Here is a 20,000-nt window from a genome sequence, read left to right on the forward strand (position 1 = left end):
ATTGGCGTTTTTTGCAGATCCCCGCAAGTTTTCCCTGTTTTTAAAATATCACTTAGGTTCCCCCCTTTGAACTAGAACAGATCAATTTCGCCCACGATTTGTTTTTTCATTTTTTTTAGTAATCCATTTGTAATTTAAAACGGATTTATTAATAAATTTTACTGTATATTTCAGATGTGATGTCATCGGGTCCGGACTTTTTTCCCCCCCGAGAGAATTATTTGCTTCTTTACTACCCACTGTAAAGTCACTCTCTAAAACAAATATCAAAAAAATTGGGTTTTTGGGGTTACGCACTTCGTTGCTCTGACTGGATTTCCCCAAAAGTGTTAATTTTTAAAAAACCATTCTGTCTTCTTTTTCTTTTTTTTTCCCTTGAGATCCCTTGTCGACTTGCCCTACCAGTTTTTTTTAAAATTTCATTTTCCAAAGTTTTCACGTTTTTTTGCTTCTCCGTCATTCTTCTACATTCCTGGATCAGACTATCTCCTCTTGTTTTTAAAAACCCCCACAGACAGTCTGTACTTCCGTTTTGATGTCTTTTACCTTTTTGTTTACTGGTTAGGGTTTTTTGGGTTTGGTTGAAGGCATTTGAGTTCTTTTCTAGCTTAAAAAATCAGTGGGTAAAAAGAGGTGGATTTTTTGTGCTTTTGTTCCCTGTACATCTTCTCCCCTGTATCCCGTTTTACTTTTTGAGTGTCTCATAGCTTCCTTTGGGGATCTTTTTTTTCCCCTACAAAGTCTTGAAAATCTTTCTTTGATCTTTAGTAACTGTTTCGACGGTTGAGTCTTTTGAGGGACCATTCATACTCCTTTTTTTGGTGTTGATTTTTTTTCGGAGCTCAAGCAAATTGGGGGCGATACGAGACTGTGATCTCCTCCTAGGCTACTGAAGTACGAATGTTAACATTTGCTGAGTTCTTCCATTTTATTACTTGATGTGAAATTTGTGATTGATTTGAAAGAATAAGAGATTGAACTCGTTGAAGATTCGCGATTTCCCCTTTTTTCGTACTTTCCTTTTAAGTTCTTGTGTTGGATTCCCCAAATTTTGATTGTGTTTTTTCACTTTATGAATTTTTTAAACCCCCTCGGCAGTCGGTGAAAAAAAATTTTTTTTTTTAGAAACCCCCCGAAACCAGTCCCGGTTATCCCCAATAGTGTACCTTTCTTGAGTCCCCGTCATCCTCAGTTACCTATTCCCCATAACTTTGTGGTTTCGGGGGTTTCAAGGGTTTTCTAAAAAAAAAAACCCTTAAAACGGGGTTTTTAAAACCCTGGTGCGTTTGGTTGTAGCTTTTTTTTGGGGGGTTTGGTTGATATTTGGGGGGGCGCAACTCCAATGTCAGATTTTTTTCAAAGTTTAATTCTTCTAGGGACTATTATTATCGTTGAATTTTATGTTTTTTTATTTTATTTTTTTTATTAATTTTTTAAAGATTATTATTATTATTATTATTATTATTATTATTATTATTTTTAATTATTATTTATTTTTTTTAAAATTATATTTTTTTTAATATATTTTTAATTATTTTTTTTATTTTTTAAAATATTTTTATTTTATTATATTATTTTATTTTTTTTTTTTATTATTATTTTTTTTATTATTTTTTTTTTTAATTTTATTATTATTATTTATTTTTATTTTTTTTTTTTTTTTATAAATTATTATTTTTTTATTATTAAATTTTTTTATTATTATTATTATTATTATTATTATTATTATTATTTTTATTATTATTATTATTTTTATTATTTTTTTTATTATTATTATTTTTATTTATTTTTAAAAATTTTTTTATTAAAATTATTAGTAAAAGTGGTGTAGTAATGTATATGTAGTAGTAGTGTAGTATTAGTAGTGTAGTAGTAGTAGTAAATATTAAGTAGTAGTAAGTAGTAGAAAGTTGTAGAGTATTAGTAGTATTTTATAGTATTTGTAGTAGTGTATAGTATATTGTTCTGTCGTCAAATATTACTTTATTTTATCTGACATGTATTAAAAATGTTAGGGGAGGTGACCACCTACGGCACTATAGCACTTGGGAGGATTGCCCCCAAAACCATTGAAGGGACAGGGAAAAATTAATTGCACCTGCACTGTGTCAATTTAAACGCCACTTAAAGCAATGTTTGGTAGATCAGATGGGGCCAGTCCTGTCTCACAATGTCCAAAAAACAAAATACCCAAAATGACCATAACGTACTTATACAAATCGTGAGTACTTTGTATCTATTCTCCCCAACCTTTTTTGTTCTGTGTACAGCGAAAAACCCTGTATAACAGTAAATTGAGTTTTTTGAATAGCCCAGGTTATTTTTTAAAAATTTTTATACTCAAAAGGATAGAATAAAAATAGACCTTGATTGATCCAAATTGGCAGAATTCCCGCATGTTTTTTAAAAAAAATTGAAGTAAAATTTAAAAAAATTTTTCTCCCCCTTTAAAAATCGGTTTGCCATCATAGGGGTATTGTCGCTGTACTCTATTGTACGGGTGCCCGGAAAGGAACCTATGGATTAACCTTGAATTTTTTAATACATTTTAAAATTTTCCCCTACTATAAATAGAAAATTTAATGATTCAATCTACAAAAAAAAGTTGTGACCCCAGGTATTTAAGTAGTAAAATTTTACAAAAAATTTGAGTTCTTTAAAGAAATGCAGTTTGGGTTCTAGTCAGACTTTACTTTCAGATTGGGGGTCCGGGGGGTTCGACCCCCGCGGGTGCATATCGAGTCTTGGAAAAGGCTTTTACCACATTCTCTCATCGTACTCAGGTGTAAAATGAGTACACGACGTTAAGCCTGTCTCTCTCGAAAAAATGAATATCGCCAAAAAGGTGTCTGCCCCCTCCTCATTTTAAACGTTGGGTTGGGCGGTAAAGCGTTTTAGACGCTTAGTGGTATTGCTCTTAAAAAAACCAATTTTTTAAGTTAATTTTTCATTTTTAAATGCATTTTATTCAAAGAACAAGTAATTAAAATGGATTGGGGAAAAACCCGGGAAAATTTTTTCTTTTTCATTTTGGAAAATTTGGGTCGTGTTCCCCCCGCAAGGTCGTGTAGCGCCCACATCTTTTTGGGCAAAAAGGCTTAGTGGGAAATTCAATTTTTTTTTATTGCACTCTTATTCTTTTGTGAAAATTTTATGAAATAAATTTTTAAATTCACTTTTTTCTACTCTCAAAAATAAAGTGTTTGTTTTGGATTTAGAAAAGAATTTAAAAATTTAAAAAAAAAATAAACAAAATTAATTGAGTTATCCCCCCCTTTTAAAGATCACTGAAATGAAAATTACGACTTTTTTCACACTCTTGGGAAGTTTGTATTTTTTCAAAGTTGTAACATCGATTTGTTTAAAAAAAAAGTGGCTTTGGAATTTCTTTTGAACACCCGAAGGTCACCCCGAGGTCACTCAAAAAAAGGACAGCTACATTTAACATTTAGAAATTTACCTTTTTTAATTTTAAACATTTTTTGAAATGGAAAAAAAAAATATTTTTTTTACCAATTCCCCATAATAGTTTTGGGAATTCCTTTCTTTTTTTTGAGTTATTCCCCTTTTTTTCTTTGTATGTGGTTTTTTTATTCCTTTTTCAAAAAGCGTCTTGAATATCAGCATTATTTAAAAAACCAAAAATAAACAGTTTGCTTTCTGGATGTCAAAGAAAGGGTACACAAAATAAAACTTAAATATTTTTTACTTATTACCCTTTAAAGATTATACTACATATGAATATGGCCTTTTAAAATACCCCTTTACGGAGAAAAAGATGTGTTAAAGATTGACTGAAAAAAAAACTTTTTAAAAAAAAAGTAGAGTTTTTTTTGGGGGAAAAATCTCATGTTGGAAAACCAGTGGTGATCTAAAGAATTATTAAGACACGTTCTAACCTTTTCACCTGTTTTACCCTTAGGATAAGTCAAAATCTTAAAGGTGGTGGTTTTAAACAGGTCTCCATATACTTTCTTTTTACTTATTTTAGAAAAAAAACCCCAAAAGGAAAAAATTTTTTGACATTTTTTTGGGGAAAAAATGCTTTTCAAGATTTTACTTGACTGAATCTTGCCCCCAAAGTGATGATGAATGGGACCTGAATCCTTGTCTATAAAAGAAAGACGAAAAGAAAAAGAAGTTCAACAGTGGCAACGTTTTTTGATTTGGTCAAAATTCAAGGGCTGAAACTTTTTTAAATGAAAGTAAAAAAAAAAAAATTCTTCAAATACCTTTCTTCTGCTTGTGATGGAAAAGTCAAAGAGGAAAAGGATGTATAGCACATTTGGGAAAAGACCTTGTAGTGGGATTTCTTTTTCTTCTTTCTTTTTTTCTACTCCTTCTTCTTCTTCTTCTTCTTCTTCTTCTTTTTCTTCTTCTTTTTCTTATTCTTCGGAAAAACGTCCAATATTGTCGAGGATCACGCCGCAGTTTTGGGTTTTACATTTTAAACTTGTCAAAACCTTTCATATTACTAAAACAACATTGATTAAAAAGCCACGAGTAGCTTAGTCCCGCGTAAAAGGGGTGTTTTCAACCTTTTTTCCCCCTGTCGCGGGAGTTTTTCTATAATTTGGGGATAAAAAAAAAAGAATTCAGTTTGGGGGTCCGTTTTTTTTTGGGTTTTTCACTTCCCCCTGTCCCCCCCTTATTCTTGGGTGATGTGGCTTTGGAAATCTAAGGAAGTTTTTTTTGGGCAATCCATGAAGAAAAAGGGGACCCCCAATTTTGGCCATAATTTCAAGGCCCCCCCCAAAACAATCATACTTGAAGACCCCGAGATATTGATGTTTTGTCATCCTCTTAGCCATCACATTATTCACTGTACAAACTGGTAGCTAATATTTGATTAAGTCTTTTTAAAAAGTCAAAGAAATTTTAATTTTTTCTAAAAACCCTTTTCCCCCAAAAAATAGAAAAAAGACTTGCAAATTCCTTGTATTCTTTCTTTTCATTGGGGGGTTTGGTCAGCAATCTGCTTTCAGAAAAAAAGAAACGGTAAAGGGGATGTGTCTTGGTTTAATAATGTTTTTTTTCCATGAGCTTTTGGAAAAAAACCTTTTAAAACAAGGGCCCTTTTGGGCAAGGAAAAAAAAAGGGGATGGAAAAAAAAGTTGTGGGGGGGGGGGGGGGGGGGGGGGGGGGGGGGGGGGTGAAAAAGGGAAAGGAAAGGATGGACACCCCCAAAATTAAAAGGGAAAAAATGACGAAAGTCTTGAGGGGGGGGCCCCTATTGTTGCCCCTCCTCTCAGTCTATCTACAAACACATCGAATGAGGTGAATTTATTTCCCCCTTTTAAAAACCCGCCTCACCAAAAAACCCACTGCTCCTGTTTTTTCATGTTTTTCCAAAAAATCGGGGGAAGCTCCATTCCCCGTTATCTCAAATTTTTCTATGTGACTCTTTGTATGCAAAATTCCCCAAAGGGGAAGCTAAAAATAAAATTTTTGTCTTAAAAGATGAACATTTTCACCCCCCCAAAAAAGGGGAGGCGTCCATAAAAAAAAGGGGTTTTTCTCTTCAGAATTTTTAAAGAAGTGTATTTCAGTCGGAATATCATTAAAAAGCTCGCCCCATGAAAAAGTTTTCTTAAAATAAATGTGACGGTTTCCAAGAAAAAAAAGAAACCAATTTTTTTTATTGTGAAGAATAAATAAAAATAAAGGGACTCCACCAAAAAAATTCAAAAAGGCAAAAGTCTTTCACGAATGTTAGTCGGGTATGAACTTATGAAAAAGAAAAATGCTGGGATCAGAATGGGAAGTAGAAGGCTGACAAGCTGTAATTTAAAATCATTTTAATCTTTTTAGTAGCTTCCACGGATTTTAATTAATATTTTGTGTTGAAACCAGTCTTCGATGCATTTCACAAGAATGGGATTGCTGCATTTAAAAATTGAAAAAGTACAATAATTATTTAGAATTGAGACAAGATTTTCAAAGATATTTGCATACCGGTTCATGACATATAACAATTTACATTTTTTTGTTGGCTGATAGTGATTTTCCCAATGGGGTTACACGCTTTATGGGCAAATTTTTAATTGAATATTATCTGGTTTTATTTGGGTGATCTACAAAATTTAAGCTTGTTCCGTATTTTTTTTGAAAAGTATTGTTTTATAAAAAAAGTTGTCGAGATGTTTCACTAATACACACCCCGTTTTGTTTTTTTATTAAATGAAAAAAAAGGGTGAAAAACTATTTAATTGGATATAGAATTAAGCTTTTTTGTATAGAGCATAAATATCAAAACCAAAGATTTGTTTCTACTTAGATGCTATCGTTTTTCCTATTACCGTTGAGTTCTATTTCTATTAACCTGTTTCTATGGCGATAACTCCGTTAACCTTTATGCGATTAATTGCGCTTCTATTTGTTCTCTTTGAAGAATGATTTTTTAAACATTTTTTAAGTGTTTTTCCCGGGAAAATTTCTGCTCGTTTAGGAAAGGATGCGAAAAAAAGGGAAAAAAATCCCTGAAATGTTTGATTTTATTATTTTTTTCTTAGTTGATTTATATAGATCCTATTAAAGATTTTTTTTTTTTTGAAGTTTCAAATTTTTTTGTATTATGGGAATTTTGAATTCAACCAAAAATTTCGTTTGTATGCATTTATGTAAACCCTCGAAAGGTCAGATCCAATTTTCCAATAGGAAAAAAATGTTATATTTTGTCTCCCTCATTTTGCCGTAAAGAAAGTTAAACATTTTCACGGACCCGGAACCCTGTGTTGTCGGGGACCTATTATAACTCCACGGGACACAATAAGAAAGCTCCGCTAACGCCAAACCCCCAAAAATTGACTTAGAATAAAGCAAATCGCCATCAAACTTGACCTCGCCGTGGTATAGATTGAATTGCACCAAATAGGAAATCAGGGACATTGAAAGGACGCAATGAGGCTTAACGTCAACCCCGTATAAATATATTTTATTAAATCTTTCTTAATTCGCCAGATATCTAATCCCTTATAGGAACGAATAAATGGTTTTTTTTTGGGGAAAATTTAAATTTTGTTTAAATCTGTTCACAGAACTAGATGGGGGGGTTTCCAAAATTACATGCAAGGCTAAAAGTAGATGATGGGATTCGTCTTAAAATTTTTTCTTAAAAAAAGAAGGTCCCCTGGGCCCCTAAGTATTTTTTTTATTGTATGTTATGTATGGATGTATGTATGTATTTTATGTTTTTAAAATATGTATGTATGTATGATTTGTTTTTAAAATATGTATGTTGTAGGGGGTGTATTAAATTTTTTTGTATGTTTGTTTTGGTTGTATGTATGAATTATGTATGATGTAAAATAGGGGGTATGTATGATGCATGTATGTATGTTTGGGAAAAATATGTATGTATGTATGTTTTGTATGTATGTATTTTTGTATGTTAAAATTGGATGATTATGTATGTATGATGATGAAGATTGTAATGTTGTATGTATGTATGTTTGTATGTATGTATGTATGTTTGTATGTTTTATGTAGGTATGTTTTGGATGTATGTAAAGTATGTATGTATGTTGTAGTTATGTTGTATTTTTGTATGTATGTTTGTTTGTATGTATGTATGTATGTATGTATGTTTGTAGTTTGTTGTTTTATGTTTGTAGGTATGTATGTATTGTATTGTATGTTTTGTAAGTAGTGTGTATGTATGTTAAAGTAGTATGTATGTATGTAGGGATGTTGTATGTATGTATGTTGTATGTATGTATGTATTTGGATGTATGTAGGTATGTAGATGATGTATTTTATTTATGTATGTATGTATGTTGTATTATGTATGTATTGTTGTATGTAGGTATGTATGTATGTAATGTATGTTTGTATGTATGTATGTATGTAAAGTATGTAAAGTAGTATTTTTTGTTGGGATGTATGTATGTATTTTATGTTTTGTATGGGTATGTATGTATGTATGTATGTATGTTTTGTAGGTATGTTATGTATGTATTTATGTATGTCTGTATGTATGTTTGTAAAGTATGTATGTAAGAAAGTATGGATGTATGTATGTATGTATGTATTTTGTTGGTATGTATGTATGTATGTATGTATGTTTGTATGTATGTTGTTTGTATGTATGTATGTAGTATGTAAGTTGTATGTATTATGTATGTATGTAGTATGTATGATGATGTATGTATGTATGTATGTTGGATTTTTGTATGTTGGGATTTTATGTTTGTATGTATGTATGTATGTATGTATGTATGTATGTAATGTATGTATGTATGTTTGTATTTTTGTATGTATGTATGTATGTTAAATGTTTATGTATTATGTTGTATGTATGTTTGTATGTATGTTGTATGTTGTATTATGGGATGTATGTATGTTATGTATTTTGTATGTATGTATGTATTTTTATGTATGTATGTATGTATGTTTTTGTATGTATGTTTTGTTATGTATGTAGTATGTATGTATGTATGTATTGGTATGTATGTATGTAGTATTTGTATGTATGTATGTATGTATGTATGTATTATTGTATGTATGTATGTATGTATTCATCATACAATCATCATACATACATTTCATACATATTACATTACATACTTTTTCATCATCATACATACATTATACAATTTCATACAAATTTCCCTTCATAAACATTACTTACATACTTCATAATACATACATACATAAACATACATAAAACCCTACATACTTCAACCAATACATCATACATACTACAACAACATACCTACATACATAATACATACATACATACCCCCCATACATACAACATAAATACATACTTCATACTACGACAACAAAACATACATACAACATACTCAACATACATACCTCATACATACATACAAATACAAAACTACACATTCATACATACATAGATACATACATACATACATACATACATACATACATACATACATACATACATACATACATACATACATACATACATACATACATTACATACATACATACATACATACATACATACATACATACATACAAATAATACATACATACATACATACATACATACATACATACATACATACATACATCAACATACTAACATACATACATACATACATACATACAATACATACATACATACATACATACATACATACATACATCATACATACATACATACATACCATACATCACTACATACATACATACATACATACATACATACATACATACATACATACATACATACATACATACATAATACTCATACATACATACATCATACATACATACATACATACATACATACATACATACATACATACATACATACATACATATATACATACATACATACATACATACATACATACATACATACATACAAACATAAAATACTTACAGGCCCACTGGACCTTCACATTTTCAGACAATTTTAATGACTGATTACCATCATCTACAGTAGCCTTGCATATCAATGTAGCCGTCCCATCTAGTTCTGTGAACAGATTTAAACAAAATTTCTTGTTCCACTTACAAAAACCATTTATTCGTTCCTATATGGGATTAGATATCTGGCGAATTAAGAAGAGGATTTAATATAATATATATTTATACGTGGTTGACGTTGAAGTCCTCATTGCTGTCTTTCAATGTCATGATTTCCTAGTTTGGTGCAATTCAATCTATACTCACGGCGAGGTCAAGTTTGATGGCGATTTGCTTTGATTCTAAGTCAATATTGCGTTTGGCGTTAGCGGTAGCTTGCTTATTGTGTCCCGTGGAGTTATAATAGGGTCCCCGACAACACAGGTGTTCCGGATCCGTGAAAATGTTTAAGTTTCTTTACAGGCAAAATGAGCAGACAAAACATAACATTTTTTCCTATTGGAACTTGGATCTGACCTTTCGAGGGTCACATAAATGTCATACAAGCTGAAATTATGGTTGAATTCAAAATTCCCATAATACAAAGAATTTGATAACTTGCAAAAAAAAAAAATCTTTAATAGGATCTATATAAATCAACTAAGAAAAAAATAATCAAAATCATACATTTCAGGGAGTTTTTGCCCTTTATTTCGGCATCCTTTCTAAACGAGCACGATTTTCCGGAATATCACTTAAAACTGTTAAAAAGTCATATCTTGCAAAGAGAACAAATAGAAGCTGCAATTAATCGCATCATGGTTAACGGAGTTATCGCTCATAGAAACAGGTTAATAGAAATAGAACTCAAACGGTAATAGGAAATCGATAGCACTCTAAGTAGAAACAAATCTTTGGTTATGAGTATTTATGCTCTATACAAAAAAGCTTAATTCTATATCACAATTCAAATGAGTTATCACCCTTTTTTACATTTAATAAAAAACAAAACGAGTGTGTATTAGTGAAACATCTCGACAACTTTTGATAAAACAATACTTTTCAAGAAAAAATACGAGCAAGCTTAAATTATTTTGTAGATCACAACTAAACCAGATAATATTCAATTGAATTATTGCCCATTAAAGCGTGTAACCTATTGGGAACTCACTATCAGCCAACAAACAATGTATATTGTTGATATGTCATGAACCGGTATGCAAATATCTTTGATATCTTGTCTCAATTCTAAATAATTATTGTACTTTTTCAGATTTTTACTGCAGCAAGTCTATTCTTGTGAAATGCATCGAAGACTGTTATCAACACAAAATATTAATAGACATCAAGTGGAAGCTACTAAAGAGATTAACATGATTTGTAAATTACAGCTTGTCAGTCCTTCTACTTCCCATTCCTGATCGAGCATTTTCATTTTTCATAGAGTTCATGACCCAGACTAACATTCTGTGAAAGACGTTTGCCTTTTTGATTTTCCGGGTGGAGTCCCTTGATTTTTATTTATTCTTCATACTACAATTGTTTCTATTTTTTCTTGAACCGTCACATTTATTCGTTATGAAATACATTTGACATAGATCTGAGCTTTTTAATGATATTCTCGACTGAAATACACTTCTTTCAAAGTTCTGAAGAGAACATCCCTTTTTGATGGGACGCCTCTCGTTTTGTGGATGAAAATGTTCATCTTTATAAGATCAATATTGTGATTTTTAGCTTCACCTTTGTATAGTTTGCATACAAAGAGTCACATAGAGACTTTGAGATAACTGCAATGGAGCATCCACGATTGTTGGCAATTCATGAATAACAGGAGATAGTGGGTCTTTGGTGAGGCTGTTGTAACGTGAACATCACTTCACCTCATTCTGATGTGATTGTAGATGAGACGTGAGAGGATGACAACAATAGAGGCCCCCATCAAGATCTTTCGTCAGGTTTCCTCATTAATGTCGGGATGTCCATCCTTGTCCATTCCTTTACACTGTCCACCCAGCAACTTGTTTGCCATCCTCTCTTTTTGCCTTGTCCAAAGTCCATTGTATCATGGTTTTTGCCAATGTCTCATGGCAAAAATACATTATTAAACCAAGACAAATGCCATGACCGCTTACTTTTAATCTGAAAGCAGATGTGCTGACCGAACCCTGAATGCATGAAAGAGTACAAGGAATTTGCAAGTCTCTTTGCTATTTTTTGTGGCAATGCTGTTCAGATTAATTACTTTCTTTGAACTTTCTTAAAAGACTTAATGCAAATATTAGCTACCAGTGATATAATGATGATTGGCTAAGAGGATGACAATAACATCAATATCTCGGGGTCTGTTCAAGTATGATTGTGTTTGTAGGCCTTGAAAATTATGGACCAATGTGGGGGTGTCTTCTTCTTCATGGTTGCATTGTCCCAAGAAAACTTCCTTAGATTTCCAAACGCCATCATCAGCCCAAGAATAACGAGGGGACACGCGGCAAGTGTAAATATCCCAACATAAAAACGGACTCCCAACTGAATTCGTTTTTCTTTTCTACTGCCCAATTATAGAAAAGACTCCCAGCTGACATGGCTGAAAACGGTTGCTAACACGCCTTCACGCGGGTACTAGAGCTCACATCGTGGCTTTTTAATCAATGTATGTTATTAGTAATATGTAAAGTGTTTTGACAAGTTTAAAATGTAATACTCCATAAACTGCGGCGTGATCCTCGACAATATTGGACGTTTCCAGAAGAATAAGAAAAAGAAGAAGAAGAAGAAGAAGAAGAAGAAGAAGAAGAAGAAGAAGAAGAAGAAGAAGAAGAAGAAGAAGAAGAAATCCCACTACAAGGATGCTTCCCAAATGTGCTATACAGTCCTTTTCCCTCTTTGTCTTTTTCCATCACAAGCATGCAAGAAAGGTATTTGAAGAGTTTTCTTTTTGTCTACTTTCATTTAGAAAATGTTATCAGTCCCTTGAAATTTTGACCAAATCAATCACACGTTGCCGACTGCTATGAACTTGTTTTTCTTTTCGTCGTTTCTTTTATAGACAGAGGAATATCACGGTCCCATCCATCATCTACTCTTGGTGCAAGATTCAGTCAAGTAAAACTCTTGAAAAAGCACTTTTTCTCCAAAAAAATGTCAAATAAGTTTTCCTTAGTGGCTTTTTCAGCTACACAATTAAGTAAAAAGAAAGTATATTGGAGACACTGATTCTAATCCACCATCCATTTTAAGAGTTTTGACTATTATCCTCAAGATGATTAAACAGGTGAAAAGGTTGATGATACGTGTCTTAATAATTCGTTTAGATCACCACTCAGGTTATCCAACATGAGACTTTTTCCCAAATAAACTCTACTTGTTTCTTGAAATGTTCTATTTTTCAGTCAGATCTTTTAACACCCCTTTTTCTCAGTAAAATGGCTATTTTCAATGGGCCATTATTCGATATGTAGTATTAGTCTTTAAAGGATAATAAGTAAATCAAATATTGTTAGTTTTACTTTTGTGTACACCTTGTCTTTGACATCCAGATAAGCAACTGTTATTCTTTGGTTTGTATTAAATAATGCCTGATATTCAAGACGCTCTTTGAAAAAGGAATATTAATACTCACATACAAATGAAATCAAAGGCAATAACTCAGACAAATTGAAAGGAACTTCCCTAAAACTATGTATGTGAATTGGTCAACAAAATGTTTTCTTTTCCATTTCAAAAAATGTTTAAAATTATCAAAAGAGTAGAAGTATCTAAATGTTAAATGTAGCTGTCCTTTATTTGAGTGACCTCTGGATGACCTTCAGGTGTTCGAATTGAAATTCCAATCGTCCACGTTTTTTTCAAGCAAATCGATGTTACTAACTTTGAAAAAATACAAACTTCCACACGAGTGTGAAACAAGTCGTAATATTTCACTGTTCAGTGACTCTATTATAATGGGGGATAACTCAATTAGATTTTGTTTATTTTTCGTTTAATTTTATCTGCTTGTTACTGACATCCAAAACAATACACTTTATTATTTGAGTAGTAGAAGATAAAGTGAGATTTGCAAGTTATTTCATATAAATTACACAAAAGAATAAGAGTGCAATGACAAAAAATGTAGAATTTCACACTCAGGCCTTTTTGACCTGAACGTATGTGGGCGCTACACGACCTTGCGGTAGGAACACTGATCCAATTCCAAAACGTGAGAATGAAAGAAATATTCCGGTTTATCCCTCAATCCATTCTAATTACTTGTTCTTTGAATAAAATAACATTTAAAAAAATGTAAATTATACTTAAAGAATTGAGCTTTTATAACGAGCAATATCCACTAAGCGTGCTCAAAGCGCTTTACCTGTCCAACAGCAACGTTTAAAATGAAGGACGGGACATGACACCTGTTAGGCGATATTACATTTTTTCGGAGAGAGACAGCGCTGTAACGGTCGTGTACTCATTTTACACCTGAGTACGATGAGAGAATGTGAGTAAAGAGCCTTCTCCAAGGACTCGACTATGCACCCAGCGAGGCTCGAACCCAGGACCCTCCAATCTGAAAGTAAATGTCATAGCACTAGAACCACATAACTGCATTTCTTCTTAAAGAACTCTAATTTTAGTGAAATTTACTACTTGAATACCTGGCGTCACAACTTATTATTGTAGATTGATATCATTATGAGTTACTATTTATAGGTAGGGGTAGAATATTTAAAATGTCATTATAATGAGTTCAAGCTTAATATCATAGGTTCCTTCCGGCGCACCCAAGTACAATACTGACGTACAGCGACAATACCCTGTATGATGGCAAAACCTGATTTTACAGGAGAGGAGAAAAACTGTTCAAATTTTACTTCAACTTTTTACAATAACTATGCGGAGAATTGCTGCCAATTTGGTATCAATCGAAAGGTCTATTTTTTATTCTATCACTTTTGATGTATAAAATTTTTAAAAAATCTCAACCTGGGCTATTCGAAAATCTCAATTTACTGTTATACAGGGTTTTGTCGCTGTACGACAGAATGCAGAAATGGTTGGTGAGTAATAGATACAAAGAATACTCACGATTTGTATAGAGATACGTTATGGTCAGTTTGGTATTTCTTTCTTCTGTGACATTTGTGATGACAGGACTGGAGCCATCTGATGCTATCCATAACATTGCTTTCAGAGTGGCGTTTGTAATATATGACACAGTGCAGGTGCAATTAACTGTCCCTGTCCCCTTCAATGGTGCTGTTGGACAATCCTCTCCAAGTGCTATAGTGCCGATAGGTGGATCACCTCCTCCTAACATTGATAGATACATGTCATGATAAAATAAAGATAATAATCTTGACGACATGAACAATACTACTACTACTACTACTACTACTACTACTACTACTACTACTACTACTACTACTACTACTACTACTACTACTACTACTACTACTACTACAAACATACTACTACTACTACTACTACTACTACTACTACTACTACTACTACTACTCTACATACTATACTATACTACTACTACTACTAACTATACTATACGACACTATATAATAATAATAATAATATATAATAATATAATAATAATAATAATAATAAATAATAATAATAATAATAATAATAATAATAATAATAATAATAATAATAATAATAATAATAATAATATAATAATAATAATAACAATAAATAATAATAATAAATAATAAATAATAATAATAATAATAATAAATATAATAATAATAATAATAATAATAATAATAATAATAATAATAATAATAATAATAATATAATATAATAATAATAATATAATATTACGATAATAATAATAATGATGATGATGATGATGATAATAATAATAATAATAATAATAAATAATAATAATAATAATAATAATAATAATAATAATAATAATAATAATAATAATAATAATAATAATAATAATAATAATAATAATAATAATAATAACATAGTTCAACGATAATAATAGTCCATCTTGAAGAATGAAAACTTTGAAAGAAATCTGACATGTGGAGTTGCGCCCCATCAAATATCAACCGAAACCCAAATCATAAAGCTACAACCAAAACGCACCAGGGTTAAAACCCCTGTTTATAAGCGTGTTTTTTTTTTTTTACGAAACCCGTTGAAACCCGCCGAAACCGGACAAAGTTATGGGAAGTAGGTAGCACTGAGGAGTGACGCTGTGACTCAAGAAAGTGTACACTATTGGGGAGTGAACCTGGGACTGGGTTTCGGCGGATTTCGTAAAAAAGCAATTATTGCTTCACCGACTGCCGAAGGGTTAAAGAATTCATAAAGTGTAAAGTACACAATCAATTTGGAACTCTCAACACAAGAACTTAAAAGGAAGAGTACGAAAGAAAGGAAGTCGCGAATATCTTCAACGAGTTCAATCTCTCTATTCTTTAAATATCAGATCACAGAATGTTCACATCAAGTGAATAGAAAGTGGAAGAACTCAGTACACAATGTTGAAGCATTCAGTAGCTTCAGTAGCCTAGGAGGAGATCACAGTCTCGTATCTGCCACAATTTGCTTGAGTCTCCGTAAAAGCAAATCAACACCATAAAAAGTGATGTATGAATGGTCCTCTCTAAAAGACTCAACTGTACAGAAACAGTATACTATAGGGTCAAAGAATAGATTCACAAGACTTTGTAGGGAAGAAGAAGATCCAAAGGAACGCTATGAGACACTCATAAAAGTAAAACGGGATACAGCAGAGAAGATAGTACCGAGGAGAACAAAAGTCACGAAAAAATCCACCTCTTACCACCCACTGATTGTTGAAGCTAGAAAAGAAGCTCAAGATGCCTTCAACCAATACCAACAAACACCTAACTCAGTAAACGAAGAAAGGTAGAGACTATCAAAACGGAAAGTACAGACTGTCTGTGGGGATTTAGAAAAACAAGAGGAAGATAGTCTGATCCAGGAAGTGTAGAAGAATGACGAGAGAAGCAAACACGGTGAAATCTGGAAATTGATAAATAGAATAACTGGTAGGAAAGCAAGTCGACAAGGGATCCTCAAGGGTAAAGCAAAAGAATAAAGAAGACAGAAATGGATTTCACACTTCCAAACACTTCTGGGAGAAGATCCAGTCAGAGCAACAGAAGATGCTGTAGACCTAAAACCAATTTTTCAAGATATTTGTATAGACGAGAGTGACTTTACAGTGGATGAGATAAAGAAGGCAAATAATTCTCTCAGTGATGGAAAACAGTCCTGACCCGATGACATCACATCTAAAATATGACAGTATTGTGACTTAGATAATATCCTGTTGAAGTTTACAAATGGATTACTAAACAAGAATGAAAAATCAAATCAGTGGTCGGAAATTGAACTGATTCTAATCTCAAAGGGAGGAGACCTAAGTGATACTTTCAACTACAGGGGAATCATACTTGCTGCTATAGCTGCAAAACTCGCCAATAAGATGATCCTCAACAGCGTCCAGCCAGAGATTGAGACTCATCTACGTTCTTGTCAAAACAGATTCAGACCAGGAAGATCCATGACTGCTCACCTACTTGCATTGAGAAGGCTGATAGAAGTTGTAACAAGTCACAACAAGAAGACAATCATTCTATACGTAGACTTTAAGGAGGCCTTTGACTCGATACCACGATGAAAATATTAAAAGCATATGGTATACCTTCTAAACTTCTATTTGCTATTAAAAATGTATGAGAACATGCGGGCGAAGGTTACCTCTTCAGATGGTAAAACTGAGCTGTTTGAGATCAAAGCAGGTAAGCTTCAATGTGATACATTAGCCTCCTATATCTTTGCAATTGTCCTGGACTACGTAATGATAAAGACCTACGCTGGCATGGCGAACGAGCTTGGCTTCACGCTACATAGACAAAGAAGTAGTTGCAGTCCAGCTATAATTGTCACGGATCACGATTTTGCCGATTATCTGGCTCTACTGAACGAGGAGAGGGACCAGGCACAATAAGTCCTCAATAGACTTAAAACTAAGGCTAAACGAGTAGGACTGTTCTGTAATGCTAAGAAGACAGTTTTCCAAAACTACAACCAAGAAAGGCCAATTATCATACAGGCAAAGAATGGAGAATGGCTTAAGGAAGTGGACAGCTTTATATGCTTTATATAGGTCACACCCAAAAATGTCCTCTGATATCTCTGTCAGGAAACCATTGGATTGGAGTGCCTGCCACTAACTCAGGAAAATCCGGAGCTCAAATCTACAGAGAGAAATAAAGAAGAGACTGTTCATGGCAACGGCAGAGTCAGTGCTTCTATATAGAGCAGCGACATTGAATCTAACAATAGCCATTGAGAAGCAACTGGACGTAAGCTGGAAACAGCACGTGTCAAATGAAGAGCTTTAAGGTGACCCCCCCCCCCTGACTGAGACTTGCGGGGTACTGCCGGAGACACAAGGAGGAGATTGCAAGCAGCCTTGTGCTATGGGAACCACTTGAAAGAACCAGAAACAGAGGCAGGCAGAATACAACATACATTTACTGTCTGCTAGATGACACAGGAATGGACAACACCAGGGAACTGCGTACACTTATGGAGTACAGGACAGAATGGCTAAGACTTGTGGCTAATGTGGGCGCCCAAAGGGGCCCCTAAGTAAGTAAGCAAGTAAGTAAGTAAGTAATAATAATAATGATAATAATAATAATAATAATATTAATATAATAATAATAATAATAATAATAATAATAATAATAATAATAATAATAATAATAATAATAATAATAATAATAATAATAATAATAATAATATATAATAAATAATAATAATAAATAATAATAAATAATAATAATAATAATAATAATAATAATAATAATAATAAATAATAATAATAATAATAATAATAATAATAATATAATAATAATAATAATAATAAATAATAATAATAATAATAATAATAATAATATAATATATAATAATAATAATAATAATAATAATAATAATAATAATAATAATAATAATAATAATAATAATAATAATAATAATAATATATAATAATAATAATAATAATAATAATATTATTATAAAATATAATAATAATGAATGAATAGATATATATGATGATATGATGATGATAGATGATGATGATGATGATATGATGATGATGATGATGATGTGATGATGATGATGATGATGATGATGATGATGATGATGATGATGATGATGATGATGATGATGGATGATGAGATGATGATGATGATGATGATGATGATGATGATGATGAATGATGATGATGATGATGAAGAGACGAAGATGATGATTTCGTAAGCAATGACGACGACAGCGATATATATTACCTTCAGAACTGTTTAAGCCACATATGACCACCACCACCAGGGGTAATAACAAGCGTGGCCGATAATGAACCAACATTCCTCGGCCAATCATTCCTGTAAAAGAATAATTCCAGAGTTATTTATCACCAGCCTTTTCATCTACTCTCGGGTACCTCAGTTGGTAGAACAATCTCTTGACACCTAATGGAACCAAGATAAATCCTTGCTGCGATCGAGACATATTTTTTTCTGATTCCCTGTTCACCAGCACTGTTTGGGTAGCTGAGTCTATCAGATCTGGCGGGAAGTGCTTTGCGATAGACGAATGACTAGCGTCCTATCCTGAAGATAGTAAGCAATTGTTATTTTGCGTTTCATCCTCTAGAAACCAGGACAAACTCCACTTCCGAGGACCACATGGCTTCGAAGAACGACTCTTCTCATTCCGGTATAGTATCCCGATTCATACGTTGATGATAGTTTAATATGGAGTGTTGAAAACAACAAGATTTGAGCTAAATTATGTGGCTATGTGGTCTTGTGGTATTGGACTCGCTTTCGGATCGGAAGGTCCTGGGTTCGAGTCTCCCTAAGCGCATAGTTCAGTCCTTGGAAAAGACTCTTTACTTAAAATCTCTCACCGGACTCGGGTGTAAAATGAGTACATGGCCGTTTACAGCGTTGTCACTGTGCGAAAAATAGTTGTGAAATATTGCCTAACAGGCGTCATGTCAAGCCGTAAATGTTAAGTGTTGCTGTTGGCTAGGGACGCCTTGTAAAGCGCTTTGAGCACTTTTAGTGGATATCGCTCTCTATAAAATATCAAGAAAATCAGTTGCTTTCATTGAGAATGGTTAAAACAGTCGAAGTTGTTGTATTTATATATTGTATTCAGTACTTTGTACAGTCCACAGATTGTGGCAGCTTTTCACATTTTGGTTTTACACCCTGATTAGCTGACTATTCATTTAGTTTAATCATCCCCCCCCCCCCACACACACACACCCTCTATCAAATATACTAGTTTAATGCGAGGGTTTCATAAATAGTCCTTATCCTGGTAAACCAACTCCCTCCAGTTAGAAGAAGGGAGCGGGAACGGGGTGCACATGTAAACAGAATAGAGACTAAAGTAGCACCCACAGCAACAAACAACTTTGATCACGTAACATGTTAATAGAGTAACAAAATTTTTTTGCTGACTCATGATCTCAGTCATGATTATTCTGTTCTTTCAAAACATTATAACTTGTTCTATTTTTAAGCCCAGAAGTTTTTCCTTAATAGTTATATATATATATATATATATATATATATATATATATATATATATATATATATATATATATATATATATAA

At 32.5% G+C, this 20,000-nt stretch overlaps 1 long non-coding RNA gene across 1 annotated transcript in view; it reads right to left on the minus strand.

The window, feature by feature from the left end:
- Positions 1–9,339: 9,339 nt before the first annotated feature.
- Positions 9,340–20,000, minus strand: part of LOC144959402 (uncharacterized) — an 11,430-nt gene continuing 769 nt past the window's right edge. The window contains exons 2-4 of the long non-coding RNA XR_013642619.1: positions 18,663–18,755; positions 14,395–14,619; positions 9,340–9,454 (exon numbers count right to left, since the gene is read on the minus strand). This is a non-coding gene — a long non-coding RNA (uncharacterized LOC144959402). The remainder of the gene's footprint in view (positions 9,455–14,394; positions 14,620–18,662; positions 18,756–20,000) is intronic.

This window comes from Berghia stephanieae, chromosome 14 (assembly GCF_034508935.2).
Source record: "Berghia stephanieae isolate SIO BIC M18660-M18661 chromosome 14, UCSD_Bste_1.3, whole genome shotgun sequence".
NCBI classification, from domain to species: domain Eukaryota; kingdom Metazoa; phylum Mollusca; class Gastropoda; order Nudibranchia; family Aeolidiidae; genus Berghia; species Berghia stephanieae.